Raw genomic sequence first — 16,615 nt, forward strand, 5'->3', positions numbered from 1 at the left:
TTATAACGATTGACGACCGATGCAAGTTCCCCATTCTTCCACCTCTTCTTCCTCTGTCGTTGAACGTGCTGCAATTGCATTTTGGGCCGATTGTCTAACTTTTTCGATGTCTGTGGGTAGAAAGTCAGAATCATAGAATACGACTGGATTAGGTGGCCAAAATCCTGTTGCTTGAAATCCATTGGTTGCAGTCTTCATAGATGCCCTTTGAATAAATGCTGATCCAAAAGGCGTTGAAATTTGGAACAACGTTACCACTTTCCCTGGGTTGGTACGAAGCCACTTTCGAAGCTCGTGAGTGTAGTGAGGAATAAAAGGCATCATGAAGGACACGTCAAGTGGTTGCAGTCTATGAGAACAATGCGGGGGTAAACACAGCTATGAAACACCACCATCTCTGACGTAGTCAATGGCATCTAGGTTCTTGGTGTGTGTAGTGTCTGTCTAAAATGACAAGAACCAGAAAGTCATTTGATGCCTTAGAAAATAGAGATGGGTCGAAGAGAACCGAACTTCCAAAACGAACTGTTCACTGAAATGAACCAGTTTGAAAATGGACAGTTCTTTAAAACTCCCTGTTCACTGTTCATGCCTGCACTTCACACGTGCGGCATAATCGGTCCAACAGGTATGACCTAACCAAGAGGTACCGCAGCTTACCCCAGCAAATGCACTGCGAGCAGCTACAACAGATGGCGGCAGACCAGACGACCGAGCCCCTCCCCTTCTTTCTCTGTCATACACCTCCGTTCACGAAAACGAACGGCTTCACTATTGAACGGTTCAAACGCCCAAATATTTTTGAACTGGTGTTCAGTTTTCTGAAGCTGTGTGTTTTCCAAGGGCGTTCATTTTTCCGAAGCTGTTCGTTTCCTCTGGTCGTTCATTAGGGATCTCGCGTTAATTTCGATTTCGTGATCATTTAAACATTTGCGTTCGATGAACAGGATGCGATGGATCAGGTTCGAGGTCAATTTACGGGTCGGTTATCTGTTTGTAATTTGTGCAATGGTTCAAAGTTAATTTAAACGTTGGGTCAAAACTTTATTTTGGTTAATTATAATGCAAATTATTTTCAGTAAATGGAAAAGTAAAACAGAAATTGTTACATTATATTATTTCTGCAATTTATCTTGTTATTAAATTAAATCGTGATGATAATAACTTTTAACGGGGTTAATCTATATTTTACCCTGCGTTGCTTTAAGAGGTCTGAACTGATGATTTTGGGAATCACAAATTTGGCTCCAACTCTCCTCAAATTACTTGTTTGTATTGTAATTAGACATAGAAGGGGAAGGACTAGTTACTCTTCCGGAGAAAGTCTATGGAGGCATGTATCCATTATTTTTTAAGGAATGAAAGCAAAATGTTATCTACGGCGATTTTATTTGATGACATTAGGTTTTTCACCTTGCGACATTCTATGTAATATATTGTGACCACTCAGCTTAATTGCACATATATGCACTACAAATCGTCAACTCTTCCTTTGCCATTTTTTGAGCTAACTGATACGCTAAGATGCGAAAGCCCTTCAATTTAAGACCAAACGACTGCGCCTCTGTAGTATTTAGTATTTCACGAGCTCAAATTCCTGCTCTTGGGTAAAAGTAGCGTGAAGTATGAATCGGCAGTTTTATGAATCCGTTCCTGAGGATTTTCCCTTTTCATCTCAAAATGTCGTTCAAGAGGGAACGTCATACTGATTAGAAGCCTTCAAACATCCACATCTTACAGAAGTGACATCATCAACAGCATTTTCTTCGCCTCAGTAGACCAGGATTGTCTCTTTGTCTTTCCCTTATGCACTCGAACCAAAAATATTTTTTTTTAAAGTTACGGACCTAATATTAACGACCAGTCAGATCAAAATACAACCGTTCCTCCCCAGCACACACTTTATTATGAGAGGGAGGTTATGCCACGTGAAAAATTCAAGTATAGAAACGACAAGGACACAAAAGTAAAACCTGTTAAATGTACAACTAGTAATACTAACTATAATTGTAATTTAAAAAGTGTGTTGATCTTACCTTGATTACAAAACAAAAAAAAATTGCAATCTAGGGCCAAATAACTGCACACTCCACTCGCATCAAACAAGCCTCAATCGCGTGATCGTATTTTCCGTCCCTCTTACAATTAGTGGTCACTAGAGCGCATCGCTTTTCGTGACCAGGAATTTCAGTGATCGCCGCTCGAGTGATCATTTAATTAATTATCTGAATTATCACACGCTATCTCCCGCCTTTCGCATTACTTCGGAGCGATATCACAGCTCGTTGTCATAGAGCCCGCACCACGAAAATTTATAGCGTGCTTATGTTTACCTATGTCGTTCCCACGATTTTCATACATTGCGCTGCTATCGTTCCATGCGGGCATGCGTTCTGATTGGCTGATATAGTGCTTTAGTGACGGTTTCAGCGACGGAAAAAGGGACCAGACGAGTGATGAAAAAAGTGATGGGAATTCTCATCATTGGAGTGATCGCGAAAAACAATTGCGGGCGACGATCATTGGCGAGTGATCACTCGTAAATAACGACAATCGTGTGGTTCAGTCTTAAGTAAGGGCCCCCACGCAATGGCAACTTTTTCAAAGCAACTATTTAATTGTTTAAAACCCACGTGTTCTATTCCTGTCGGCAAAAGCCCTCTCACCCTCGGAATAGGACCAGACGCAATTATTTGGTTGCGGAAAATGAAAAGTCGCCCGTGTGCGAGGCCACAGTCGTTGCCGTGTGTTTCATTGGAACTTAATAACTGAATAGTTGCGTGGTAAAAGTTGCCAGTGCGCGGCGGCTCTAAAGGAAATTAAACAAAAACGGCCACCGTCGCTAAGCAACACCAATCTGGAGTAGTTATAGTCACTGCAGCACCATTTTTCGCTATTAAAAATCGCTTACCCCGTTTCGCCCCGCCACTCCGTTCTGCCCCTGGTTCCCCTATACATCAGTTTATTTGCAAGAACTACTTTTTCTCACCTGATATGTTGAAGTTATGATAATAGTAAACCAAATTCAAGTTAAAGAAAATCCTCATTTCCGGCGCCCACGTCGCTGTTCTTCCCGCCGTAACTTATCAATCATCTTACTGAAAAAAGAAAGTAACAATGTTGGTGTGAGTTTTTTATGCTCTATCTGTAATTTCATCTCTTCCACGAGGTAGCAATACGTTTTCTGTGCGTTATTCTTGATTTGTTCCGTGTGAATATTTGTAAAGTCATAAGTGTATTCTTTTCTCAGTCTTCCAGGCTTTGCAGTCTCAAAATCTTCTTGTTCCTCATGATTTATGACTGATAAATGTTGTACCAAAACTTGCTGCCAATCTCTGGAATCCTGGAGTTATCGATTGATTTTCATCTTTATTAGATACCCCATCCCATCTCTACGAATCATCCCAGTTTTTATCTGAGAACAAAGGAGGTGTGGGTCGTCGCTCACCTTTACAGCATACGCTGCTGTTGGTGGTTGCTTGTTATATCACCATTTGACGTCTCTTCAGATAACTGACAAATCAAAAGCAATTGCGGTCGAAATCATCGGCAGGTGTTCGTTTGTTCTCACTTCAAGTTCGTTCCAGCGTCTTTCCATCAGCGCACTCCTCTCAGCCTGTTTGTTGAAGTGCTGTCCAAAGTGCGTGAAGTCTGAACGAGTTGAACGCTCCGTCCGCTATTCGGGCCGTTTTAATTTGCAGAGGGAGCTGCACCAATAAGAAATGGGACTGCCATCTCGAACCATCTCAGAATATCACCTCATCTACCGCGCTTGGAGTTAACCTACTCGTCCGCGGAGTCTCGTCTTCGTTGTGTCCGAATGCGGTGAGTCCGAATATCAATATAAAGAGCAGAAAACCTCGTCACGGAATCGGAGAGAAAATACTCCCACGTCCCAACGTGTGCTCGGAGTGCATTCCATCCGCTCGGACATTTTCTCCTCGAGTTTGACTTCAGTTTTACTAATCCGGTCACTTCCACGTCCGCCCTCATCGGCTCTTGGTGGACTGGAAGCAAAGAATGCAGCTTGCATTGAATGCCAACCCTCCTAATTCTCACCGACCTGGACCCATAAGTAAAGTGCGACTCGTAGGTGTGTACATATTATTGAAAACGATAAAACCTTGGGCGCATGCGCAGAAGCGAAAAGACGGTCCATCCTATCATTGCACTGAGATTTAACCGTCTGAAAAAGATGAAGGATTGATGTATTTTTCTTCAACTACTTTTGTTTTACTATTTCTTTGTTTTCTGTTTCATTCGATCTCTGTTTTTTTCTGTGGAAGTTAAACGTCTTTTTGATTCAAGGAATTACCTGGGGAAATAATCTGGAATCATTGCGTTTCACTGAAACTTGAAATGAAAAGATGAAGTAAGAGGATGAAACTGACAGTAGGGGTATATGCATGTTTGAAGACTGGTTCCACTTGACAGAGAAAAAAAAATCCCATGCAAGGAACAATTTAAGAGTAATAGGAGAATTTGTCGTCATTCAATCGACAGCCTTCTTTCTCGCTGAGTGATGGGGAAAAGAACCATGCTGACTGAGTGCGTGCAGAGGATTGGTGAGTAACAAGTCGACAGAAAATGAATATGGATGAAGGCTCTTGAGGTCCATTTTGAAGCGGACCAGTTCCCGGGGTTTAGCCACGAGCAGGTGTTCGAGACATCTCGGGAACATGACCGGGGAAAAGTTACTGAATCGAATTTCACACAAGTTTCTCTGATAGTCTGCCCTTGCAGCGTATACAGGACCACGTGGGCGTTGACTAGTAGCTAAATATATGCGTACGCTTTTGTTGTTTCCGTTTTGATCTTTTTGTCAGCAGTGTTTTGTCTAATTTTATTATCAATATGATATATTGGAAAATTTTCCTCATATCCCCCGACTCTTTATATCTTTTTCTCCGGACTCGGAAACAGCCGAACGAGATCATTCCCTTAGAGGAAAGGTCCTATAGTTAACTCCTAATGCTGAACCTAATGCTTTACTCCCCCGGGAATTGGTTGGGCGAATTTGCCATGACTGATTCAAACCACCTTGAGCGGTATTTTCTGCATATGCATCTGCGCCTCAAGCTTCCTCAGTCGGCGTGTGGCGGCGTTGGGTGTTACAACTTCAGCCGTTCACTTATTTAGAAAACATCGGTACATGGACGAGAATAAAATAGTGCGCCTTGCGGTACATTAGACTTGCTGAGTTCGACGCTGCTTTAATTACTCGACGGTCCGTGGAGTTCCTGCGCCTATCCCTTCGGCAAAATATCGCTCTTATGTTATCTCATCTGTCGAGCCTGGGAATACAGTTCCCTGGGCTCTTACATAATGCTCTCCGTGTCACTCTGAAAGCTATGTTCTTGATTTCTTAAGCAAAAATATAGAATAAGAATATAGAATAGAAGCCGGGCCGGAGTGATTTAATCTAGGACTTCATAATTGTTCATGACAGAAATTTTTTGTTTAAACGAAAAGTATTTTTAATCGAGTTATTGATATTGCCGCGTTCATCTCTATTAAGTGATTATCTTTCATCCCTGTGAAATTGTAATATCACCCTTCTAAGTTATTGTAAAATAATTTGGTATTAACTTGCTAGGAGGAAATTGAGCGCAGGGAATATTGTTCAGAGTTAGAAATTATCAAAATGGGGTTACGGTTGTAAGGGTGTGGAAAAAAGGTCTGTGATAGATGAGTAATATTCAGGGTTGTGGTTATATGTCATACTACTAAAGCAAGAATAATTGCTTCGTGCGAAGCTGTGCTCAATAACATCACGAAATTTTCAGATGTTGGCGAAAACTTTCCCAAATTTTTACTTTTGTTAGATAACTTTTGTTCGAGTCACTGGCTGAGTTTACAATTTTTGACAATAGGGTGGTTTCCTTCATCAAAGAAAACGAAAGGCATTGATTGCGATTCGTTACCCACCACTAGTGTATTCATAATATACAAATTATTTTGTTTTAGAAATACCGGGTTAGACGAATGGCAATGGTCCATTTTTATCCTCATTTGAAAAGGGCCAGATTGGCGCCCATGCGATGCCACTCCACGTGACGTCACAGGGACATAGTTTCTATACGAGAAGATAGGAGTTATACGTCGTCTGAGGTTCCATTGCATGCATGAGGCGCAGAGCTCAGGGAAACATGTCTTAACAATCACTTATTAAAACTGGCTAAGGTCGGAAAGTTTTCCTCGTTTGATAAGTTATTAATAATCCTTATTTAAGCCAAGCGCTACCAGCCAGCAGGGTACTAGGCTAGCCGCTAGCAGCCTGCGTCGTATCAGCGCTAAGCCTCGCCTCAAGGTCACCTCGCAGGGCGGGAGGGGGAACCAGAAATACGTCACGCGGAGAGACTTCCCGACATTCATACTTAAGCGTCGCGTTTTCGCGCGCTTGAAAATTTTCACTTTTCATTTAATCGCGAAAAATAGATATCGTCATTTAAAAATCTAAAAGCGTGAAATACGTACTCCAGGAGTAATAATCTTTCGATTTAGGCAATAAAAAAATAATAGGAAACCACCCTATTGGTCTAACGCCTTGTTTAACTATTTCATGGCTCTCTCATATGTGGTTTATTTATTTACTGATAAGTCTGAAAAGTAAGAATTAGTATTTGTTGAACCGCGTAGCCTGGGGTAGAAACTATTTAGGTGAAATCTCATTTGACGATAGAGGTTATCCTTACATTTTAAAATAAAGCGTCAACTTTTCACTTTTTTAATCGATTTCATTCGAATAAATTCAACTGAAGTATTCATATTTTCATTTTTTTGTGTTAAAAATTATAAATATTTGCTTAACTATACGCATTTAGGCTGTTGGTCTCGGTTTGCCCTCAGGTTTTTATGAAAAAGGCCTAAATTGAGAATTGTTGACTGTTTTTATTGTGCTTTTAGAATCGTATGCTCCACATTAAACGTGTGTGAACATTTCTCCGTTTATGGGGAGTGGAATTGGAAATACTCGAAAAGAAACGTTGAATGGATTTATGTGTTTGATCGTATGAAGAGAATATAATCTCAAATTAAAACGCTGTGAATTTTTTAAATTGCGAAGCCTTCCCCTGAACTAAGCGTGGAGCATTGCCGTATTGTGCCTTAATTTTATGCCATCCGAAGGAACGTCCCTTTTTCTTGTTAAATAATGAATCCCGGATTTGTAGCGGATGTTTCCCAAACGTCCATATTTATAGATCTTTTGCGAAGTGATATCGCATATTTTTAATAATTTTTTTTTCTCTGTCGATCTTTCGCACGATTGTGCGTGCATTGCGGGTGACTCCCGTATAAGTTATCACCGTGGCTAGTCGCGGTATACTTTGAACTTTTTAACGATTATTTGTTTTCTTTGTAAAATTTATTTCGTATGAAGTAAGTGTGAGGCTTTGGTTTATCACCTTCACATCATGAGGGCACCGCAGTCTTTGTTTTTCCCTCTTCTCAGAATTCATCTGGGCCCGCTGGTCTTCCGTCGGTGCTTCACTAAATAACCGAACGATAGACGCCTCTGAAGCTCTGCGTTAGTTCATCCGTGTCCAACCATTGGCTACGCTGACGCCCCCTTCTCGTTGGCAGTGTCATATTGGAGTTCTCAGCGTCGTTTGTTGGCAAAATGCCTGATCGCGAACACGTTTGGATGGGGCGAGCGCAGGAGATGAAAGATGTGTGTGTGTGATGACAAGAGGAGACGTATGAAAGGCAATTTCTTCTGTTGACGTCGCAGACGACTCGCCTGGAACCTTACCACCGGCCTAGCGATAGGCGAAAATTAGCAGTCGAAAATTTTCTGGCTTACGACGAGGGTAGGAATTTAATCTTGCATGATTGAAGACTCATGAGATCGGCCCCCACCTCAGCAGTGTGGCTCATCGGAACAGACTGGGAACACGTTGTTCTGATTTTTTTGAGTCTGCTCGTCATAGTGGTTTCAAACCCATTTAAGCCCATGCATTGAGCTGATTCTTTAATTACAGTGCTCCATTAAAACGTTTCAATGAGGAAATGCGTATATGTGTCAGGGAAAAATGTGTATTGGCTCCCTATAAATTGAGATAACCGGATTGGTGATTAGAATGTGATTATTTCACTAAATAGTTATTTGAGCAGAGATTATAATTTTTCCCTTTCTCCAGCAATAGCGATGTATTTCTCATCTTATTCCAACAGTTGACTAATTATGATTTTTATATATAAGATTTATAAGTACAAAAATTCCTTAACAATTTTTGAAAAGTAAATATTACAATTACATTTTATTTCATATGTTTCATCTAAGGATGAGTTGGTTCTAAAAATTTTCGGTTCTCGGTATTGGTCCGGTGCTCCGCCATTGGTTCTCGGTTCTCGATACTCGGTTCTCGATACTCGGTTCTATAAGTATGAACTCTTATTATCTGAATCAATGTCAAAAATGTAAATGAACAACCGCAAGAAGTGAATGAAAATAATTTCACTGAAGATGTAAATAAGCAGGAAAGCTCTGTAAAAAAAACTCAAGATCGTCTCAATAATGTTATTTGCCTAGTAAAACAGTTTAAATAGCGCGTTGCTAAAGAATGTATGAACGACCATTATGTCATATTTTTTCAGACAGCCACCGGTTCTTTTTTCAGGTTTTGTTTTGAAAAATTCAACATTTTTACCCTATCAGGGTCTAATCTTTTCTTTTTTGGCAGAAATATTGTTTGCAGTGCTGAACAAACGTTCACTGAAAATAGACAGTGGTAGTGGATGTTGATTTTGAAGGGCCGCGGGAAATATGCTTTTATTTACGTACTACGTAGATTGTTAGCATAACATTAGGATCAATCGTGAAACTCCCCCAACTTCTGACTACATCATCCGTTAATTTGTTGTTACTTGTAAGTTCAAAATATATTCTGCATTCTGCCAATTAGCTTAAATTCTTATTTTAATTTACAACTTATTCGCATTCCTTACAATCACGGTACTTGTAACCTCCACCCTAAACTGCTCAACACTCCAGCACAGCGTCACCGCGGCTAAACTGAGTTGGTGCGGCTTAACCCGCGCGGTCACGCACCGCAGCGGCCGCACCCGAAGAAATGTTACAATGTTCGCGAGAGAGCGACGAACCCTTAAATGCCCGAGTTAGCTAGCAGCTCTCAGAAGAAAAAAAACGGCAAGTAATGTATGCGATTTTTAATCATTTTTTTATCTCTTCCGTTCTCGGAAAATCAAATCATTACGATTATGAGTTTCTAAAGAAGTAATTATAAGGACCACCGAATTTTAGAGGTACAATGGGTCGAAATATATTAAAAAATTTCACAAGTTAATTGTCTTCTGATAATTACTAAAGAAAACGCGCAGTGATTGCAGAAGCAAAGACGAACTCTTGCCAACGCTAATAAAACAATATTTCAACTCTTTCGTGTTTGCATAGCCTAGTTTTGTGAAAGCAACCCATTAGAAAAGTAAATTGAGCATATGAAATAATTTTAAAGAATTGCCGATAATTTTCACTTACAATACGGTATTTTTAGTAATGAATGAAAACTGAAATAATCTCATGCAAGCCATGGCCTTTAAAACGCTGCTGACCATGACGTATTTGGGCGCCAAATTCAAATCCTCGCCACCGTGCTTAGTTTTTTAAATTTATTTTCTTCGTATTCATAGAACCGACTTTACGCGATCGGTTCTCGATATACATGCCAAGAACTGGCAGTACCGAGAACCCGGAACCGGAGCCGACCCATTTCTAGTTTCAGCGCATTGAAATTTGAATTTTTAAGGTCAATATACATATCTTTCTCATAGTCCTCGTCATTTGTTTCTTCCATCTCTTAACTGAATAATTTCAGTGAACATGATCATAAGGATTGACAACACGTTAACATCGGGTGGAAGGCATATGATTTTCTTTCATGCAATGTCGCGTCGGTTGTCATTCATCTGGCATACAATCAATCCTCTGATATGTGGGCATTTATTTCTATTTTTCTTGTGGCACAATGGTTGAAAACCTCACAGTGAAACCTTGGAATGAAAAAAACCTCATCCTATTCGATCAAGATAATGACGTGTGAACTCACCAGGCATTAAAATAAGAAGACATTTTCTTAGAAAAATATTTGGATTGCTTGATCTCATTTACTGTAAACTCCTGTTATTTTAGGCTTCAGGAAAAGGGCTTAATCGGAGGAATTGGATACTGGATGGGCTATTCTTCGGTACGATATTCGAGTTGCAATTTTACCTCAGAATTGTTTCGCCAGTAAATTTAATTTGTCGCTTTGCATTACCAGATAAAATGCTTGGCCGGAATGCGGTAGATCCGACTAAACAATCGTAACAACTACATAGCTCAAAATCCTGCCTTTGCATGAATTTCTTCATTAATGACGGTTTTCATACTAAGGAAGTGGAACCTAGTTTGATAAAACTTAGTATATTTGAAGTTTATATTTTTAATGCTGCTTTGATTATTTTATTCTGTAGCGTTGGATTTTTAATTTTTACAACTTAAGTAAACCTAAAAGCCATTATTTTCCTACCGATTTTTTCTCGTTGCCTGTGAATTTTCTCCTCAAATATCTCTTGTCGTACAGATCTAATGGTGCTTTGAAATTTATTATGATGTTGAGTTTTTTGTTTTGGCGAAATCTTTATTTTTAGCGTTCTCCTTATTTGTCGTGTATTTTCATTTTTACTGTATGCATTATCATTAAATCAAATTTAATTTCCTCTGTCCTCTTTTCTCCTGTACGTGAATTGACACGTTCGAAGAAAGCCCTCGTCTTCCTCTCACCTTAAACGCTAGTAATGAGACCACAAAGTGGCTTACATTTGGTCGCCTAGGCATTGCATTGGCAACGCCACCTTCTCACAGAATCGTAGAAAGTATTTTTATAATGCCCTTGTTTTTACGCATTTTTTCTTCAAATCAGTCAGCTTTGCTACTTTTAACGTCCATATATTCATATTATATAATGATTTCGAGTGTCAGCCGCTTAAATGGGGAAAATTCCCGACGTATCGTAACTAACGGGAATGGACACAAGGTCTTTGCAGCGGGGCAATTTAACGAGCAGCAAGGTAGGGCGATCATAAACACCTATGACGTGAGTAGGGGCGACCTATCCATGCGGGACTCGAACCCGCGACCTTTGGTTTGTCAGGCGAGGACTGTTCCTCGCCGCCACGGAGTCCGGCCTATAATTATTGAAAGCATTGATTTTTCATTTTTTTTTAAATGTCGTGAAATTGGTATTATTTCGTCTTCCGAAACCGTATAATGGAATACCTCAAAGTAAACCAAGAAGTAGTGAATTTTGTTCAATATTTCATTTTATGGTCCCTCCTCTAATCGTTAGCTCGCAGCACCTAATAATCGTCAGCTCCTAGTCTCCGACAGGTTTCGAGGATAAACTTTCTCGGGCGACCACATGAGAGGCGGTTGGGTTGACGGCTACACCATTAGGAAACTTCCCTCGGGGCCGAAGTGATTCCATTAAGTTTTACCGCCCTAAGCTCGAGATTTTCCGTTCCGAAGTACCTGGGATTTGGATTTCGAAGTGCGGAGCCCCAGGGAATGATATTGCCCTCCACTTTTTCCACTCGCCGCCGCCGCCCCCGAAAGATCCTCCCGTCCTTTCCCTGAAATCCCTCTCGATCTCCCCGACGCATGCCTTCGTTTATCCCACCAGTGGATTTCTGTTTTTTCTCGTGGAGAGAGAGGCGTCGCGCGGACAGCGGGCAGTTGTGGCAAGTGGAGTGGAGTGATTGCGACCGGAGAGCAGCCCATGCAAGCGAGAATGCTTTTCACACATTTGGAACCTTTTTATTTAAACTTCGAAGCTATCAAATCGCGGAATCTTCTTACGGTTTCATTGATAGTGTTTTGAGACATTATCTCTCCGAATTCCGTAATGGGAAATCGAAAATCATGGGCAGGTATTCCACAAATACTTTTATCTCGCGATCGCTATCGATATATTTTGTGTTGCCTTCAGGGGTCTGTTTTGATGATAAAACAAAATTGAATGAATCCGGTCGTGAGATAACGCAAAGTGTGGAAAATTAGCAATACATTTTATTTATTTTATGTATTTTAATAATGTCTCTTCATCGGTGGTCAATCCTTCCTGAATAACTCTACGATTCAAACCGAGAGGGAAAGTTTTTGTGCGAGTAGACGTTATTAGCATAATGATTTTGTCTTCTACTTGCAGTGCAAATGGAAGCGATCGAGTGATAGCGGCGTATATAATTACAATAGGCTCAAGAAATGTTATTATTTATATTTATTATTTAACATTTATTCCTCCCTTTACATAAAGTATTAATCGTATAAATTCGCTAATAGTGTAAATGGTCTTGATAAAAATGGAAGATAGGCTATGAGTTCGGCTTAATGATTTTTGTTACAATTTTTTTGTTATAGTTTTCATTTTTCATTTAAAAAGGTTTGCAGTCCCGAGAACAGCATTTTCAAACTCCATACAATGATGAAATTTGAAAATTCGCTTTCAGTAAAACGAAAGAAATTCAGTTGCGAGGAAGAATTTAGTGCAACATGCATTGGAAATTTAGGAAAGTGTTAGGAAAGTTTCTTGGTAATATTTTATGCCATGATTATTGAACATTATTTATTTTCGTCGGGCATTTGACAGTTTTTACTTTGTAGTTTAATTTGGAGTTCAGCGATGATGATCAAAGAACTCAAATTCATCGTTTTCTGGTTATGCTTCTCTTCGTTTAAAAATGTTGTAATAATTTTAGTGAAATCAGTAATTTAAAATTGATGTGTTCTACCATTCTGGGCTCGGAGACTGCTCACCCTGCAGATTGCTTAGCGGTAAAAATCAGTAAGAATAGACACAAGAAGACGTATTCCCCCCTTCATATAATTATAAATTCCGTAGAGATAAATGATGTAGCTATTAATTGAGTCCCATTGCATACGGTCAAGATGAAGTTCTCAATTTCCCATCCATTTCCTCCGTATACGTTTGCTTTTTCTGCCGTTCACAGCCATGGCGTCCGAACACAACTTGGCATTGACCCTTGTGGATGATTTTGCAGATAGTATGTTGTTCATTTCAGATATAATTGTCTTTGCTGATGAAACCACTAGGATGGCATAATGTGGTTCTGATGTCTCCTTGTATAGTTTTCAATGTTGTATTAGCTGAATGAACTGCAAACATGACGGTGACCCAACAACTGTAGGTCTTTTGGTTTTCGCGTGTGTGTGAAAGCTTTCAAGAACTACGAACACTTGCTAACACGGAACGTGAATCAATATTGTCTCGGGGTTAATGTTTACGCGGAGAAAATACGAGTGCGGTCTCTTCCGTTTGCTTGAGGCTATTTCCAGAATTATTCACACACGGGGACAAAATTATCGTTGAACGAGAATTCATTGCTTGCGATAGCCGGTTGATTCCCCAATGAGAAAGAAATAGAAGCAGTGCCTTTCACGTGAGTTAATGCAGCCCTATTGGAGGAGTATGAATCGAATTGATGAAGAATGATTTTGGACATTGGGAGGTCGCCGCCAGCGGAGATAATTTGCGGAAGGACGTAGAAGTCATGGGGAGAGAAACCCGGCGTCGTCTATAGCGTGCTTTTAATTAAAGGCGCCAAGCATGGCTTAACGTCTCATCTGACGGACGAAGTGCTGTACTCCACAAAGCAATCAAACAAGATTCCGGAAGTCTCTGATAATCCTCCGACACCGATATTGAACCACGTGGTGGATGGCCAACATTCAAGCCGCCATTGTAACGCCGTTTATAGAAATGGCAAACATCTATTCGCATCCTCGCTATTTAGGTGGTGAATTCGAGTATGGCGGTACTGGTGCGGATATGCGATATATGATTCGTGTTGATGTCCCTGCTGGACTTAATCGCTCTTAAACGTCGACAGGGGATGCCTTAGATGAGTCTGACTCATCACTTAACACAGTTTCTGGTGGTTAGAGCCGCGTAATTCGCGTTTTAATTTTCGTTGACAGTCGAAGATTGCAACGTTTTTGATTGAACTATGGAACCTTTTTCAGTGCAGTCTTTGCGGTAGGAATATCCTAGGACGTCAAAAGCGCTTGGTGACTGCTTTCAGGAGAATTACCTCCGCGTTTTAAATGCCAAACACAATTAGCGTCAGTCTGAATCCTTCCCAGTGATCCAGTGATGGGCCAACACGGTGGAAAACCCGGACGCGCAGAATAAAAATCGTCTCTTCTTATTTCATGCGCGCTTTCGCACATCCGCACGCTTTTCTCCTCTTCACGTGAGACTTGCCTCCTCATTGTCATTCGTCCGCCCCTTCGAGAAACTCTTCCAGCAAGACAAAGGCGCGCGTGAGCTGAAGAGGACGCCAGTCATTGCGGGAAGAGCGAGGCTCGTCGTATGCATCGTTTGTCTCCGCTGCAGCACTCACAAAGCTGTCAGCGCTTCAACTGGCAAGGCTGGCTTTGAAGGTTACCGGACGAGCAAATTACACAATTGGCAGCGCCTCTTTTTCATTATTTTGCTTTAAATAAACTTAGATCGCCATTTCTGGATGTATTTTTCATCATCGTTGAAGCCTCTTTCCATTTTACTCATGAGTTTCAAAAACTTGCTTCTTTGCCAATTTACATCGATTCAGTTGTTATTTGAGGCGAAGTGAAGTGGTACATACTATTGAGCTATTTACGCAAAAAAGGACTGAAGAGAAACAAAGGTGATACGGTTTTATCGCCTTAATGTGTCAGTTTTTATTATATTGCTCATAATTTACTACATGTTTTTATTTTATGTTATATGCTATGCTCTACTATATTTTAGCCATAGGCTCATAGCTGATGTAAAACTTATTTATAACATTCTCAATTCTGCCATCGACAGCTCTGAATTGCTCTCTTTTATCAATTTTAAAGGTCCACCTTGCGTTACCTGTTCTCATCCCCTAATCCACTTGCCCATTCATTGACTTTTACGTACTAAACGTTCGTTTTTCTACCGCATAAATTCTGCGTTGAACTCAGTCCCTCCACACATCGACCCCTTTGCACTTCCATTGAAATCCTTCATTAGCCTTTCCCTATCCTATCCGTCTCCGAAGTAGTCTGTACCTGCAGATTCTTGTTGTCCTTGTGTTTTTGTAAATGTAATTATTGTTTTCTACTTGTTTTATTGCGTCTTCGTCCTCGAATTTAAGTATTGTTACCTGGCCACTATAAAATGGCAACTATATGCTGCATGTGGTTCTCTTTCTTTAAAATAAAAATGTTTCTATTATGCCAGAGGAGATCCAGAGCTAAAGTGAGAGTTTGACTCTGTATTATCCTGAGTGGTATGCTATACTGTCGTGAAAGTCTATATTGTCTTAACTATATTAACATTTTCGTATATATATAGGTAATTAATTTGGAGAAATTGAATCTCTCTCTTTCCTTGTTGTTCTCTGTTTTTTAATGCAGCTAATTTGAGAGCGAATTAGGACTGAGAACAAAAATGAATATTGCTTTAAAGAAGTCATCTATAATCAATCAATGGTCAGAAATGCTTCATAAATTATGGTACTAGTGAATGTTTTTTTATTTTTATGTCAAACTTAGTTCATTCTTTATGGTTCCAACCAGTTTCAGTTGGTGACCGTGTTGATAAGAATAAGATAAACTTATCGCTCAAAAAACTAGTTTTACACCTTTTTTATTTAAATTGTTAATCTGCTGGAAATGTGAAAAATTAAGTTGATTAATGAGCATATTGATGGAAATAATTTCTACTGCTCAGCTAGGAATTGCATTGGGAATCTGTGATGCAAATTGGTGAGTTGCAAGTTACATACATATTCCATGCATTATATTGTGTGTTAGATTCCATTTTTGTGAATATTTGATTGTACTACAATTGAAAAGGTTTCAAATTGCTGCAGGTTATCATCCCATCTTTTATTTTGAGTTTTGTGAATTGATATGAGGCTTCTTCCTCATGTTTCTCTTTCAAATTTTCTTTACTGTGCACTCACAGAGCTCAAGTCACCATTGTTTCTTTCAAAATATTTCAATTATGAATCAAATATGCTTAGATATATTTTAACTGAGAAGTATGAGCTGAGTTTAAGTACTTTTATTCACATTCTACTCAATGGAATTTTTTTCTTTAAAAGAATCCAGCAAACACTTATATTTTATTCAGTTACATCCCATAAATCCTCTTTGAATGGTGTTTGGTGTTTTTTCTCTGCTTTTTTATTGACGGGTTGATAATCAATGGAATTTGATACTTTCATTGCCAGAAGTTTGTGTAATTGAGTATCTCATGACTGAATCTTATTACTATAATTAGTAGTGTGTCCTATGAGACGTAATAGAAGGATAATAATTTAGTTTTCACAATATTACCTCTTGAAATGTTTGGTGTGCAATTCTAACACGCTTAAATAATAGCATTATAGGTGGAGCATGCTGACTTGGTTGGTGAAATATGGAATATTAGTGCCTTATTTTCTCAAAGGCAGGAGTATGAAATACTTTTTTAGCTTTTAACCGTTAAATAACTGTTTATTATAAATTGATGGAAAGTTATTGGAATAATGATATGCTACAGTGGTTTATTAAAATATTTGTAAATGATAAAATTTGCCA

General features: G+C 39.5%; 1 protein-coding gene across 10 annotated transcripts in view; it reads left to right on the forward strand.

Annotated features, from left to right (window-relative positions):
* LOC124166034 (dystrophin, isoforms A/C/F/G/H-like) overlaps positions 1–16,615 on the forward strand; it is a 957,857-nt gene that overhangs the window by 671,634 nt on the left and 269,608 nt on the right. The gene's annotated exons all lie outside the window — the stretch shown is intronic.

This window comes from Ischnura elegans, chromosome 9, assembly GCF_921293095.1.
Source record: "Ischnura elegans chromosome 9, ioIscEleg1.1, whole genome shotgun sequence".
Classification (NCBI taxonomy): Eukaryota; Metazoa; Arthropoda; class Insecta; order Odonata; family Coenagrionidae; genus Ischnura; species Ischnura elegans.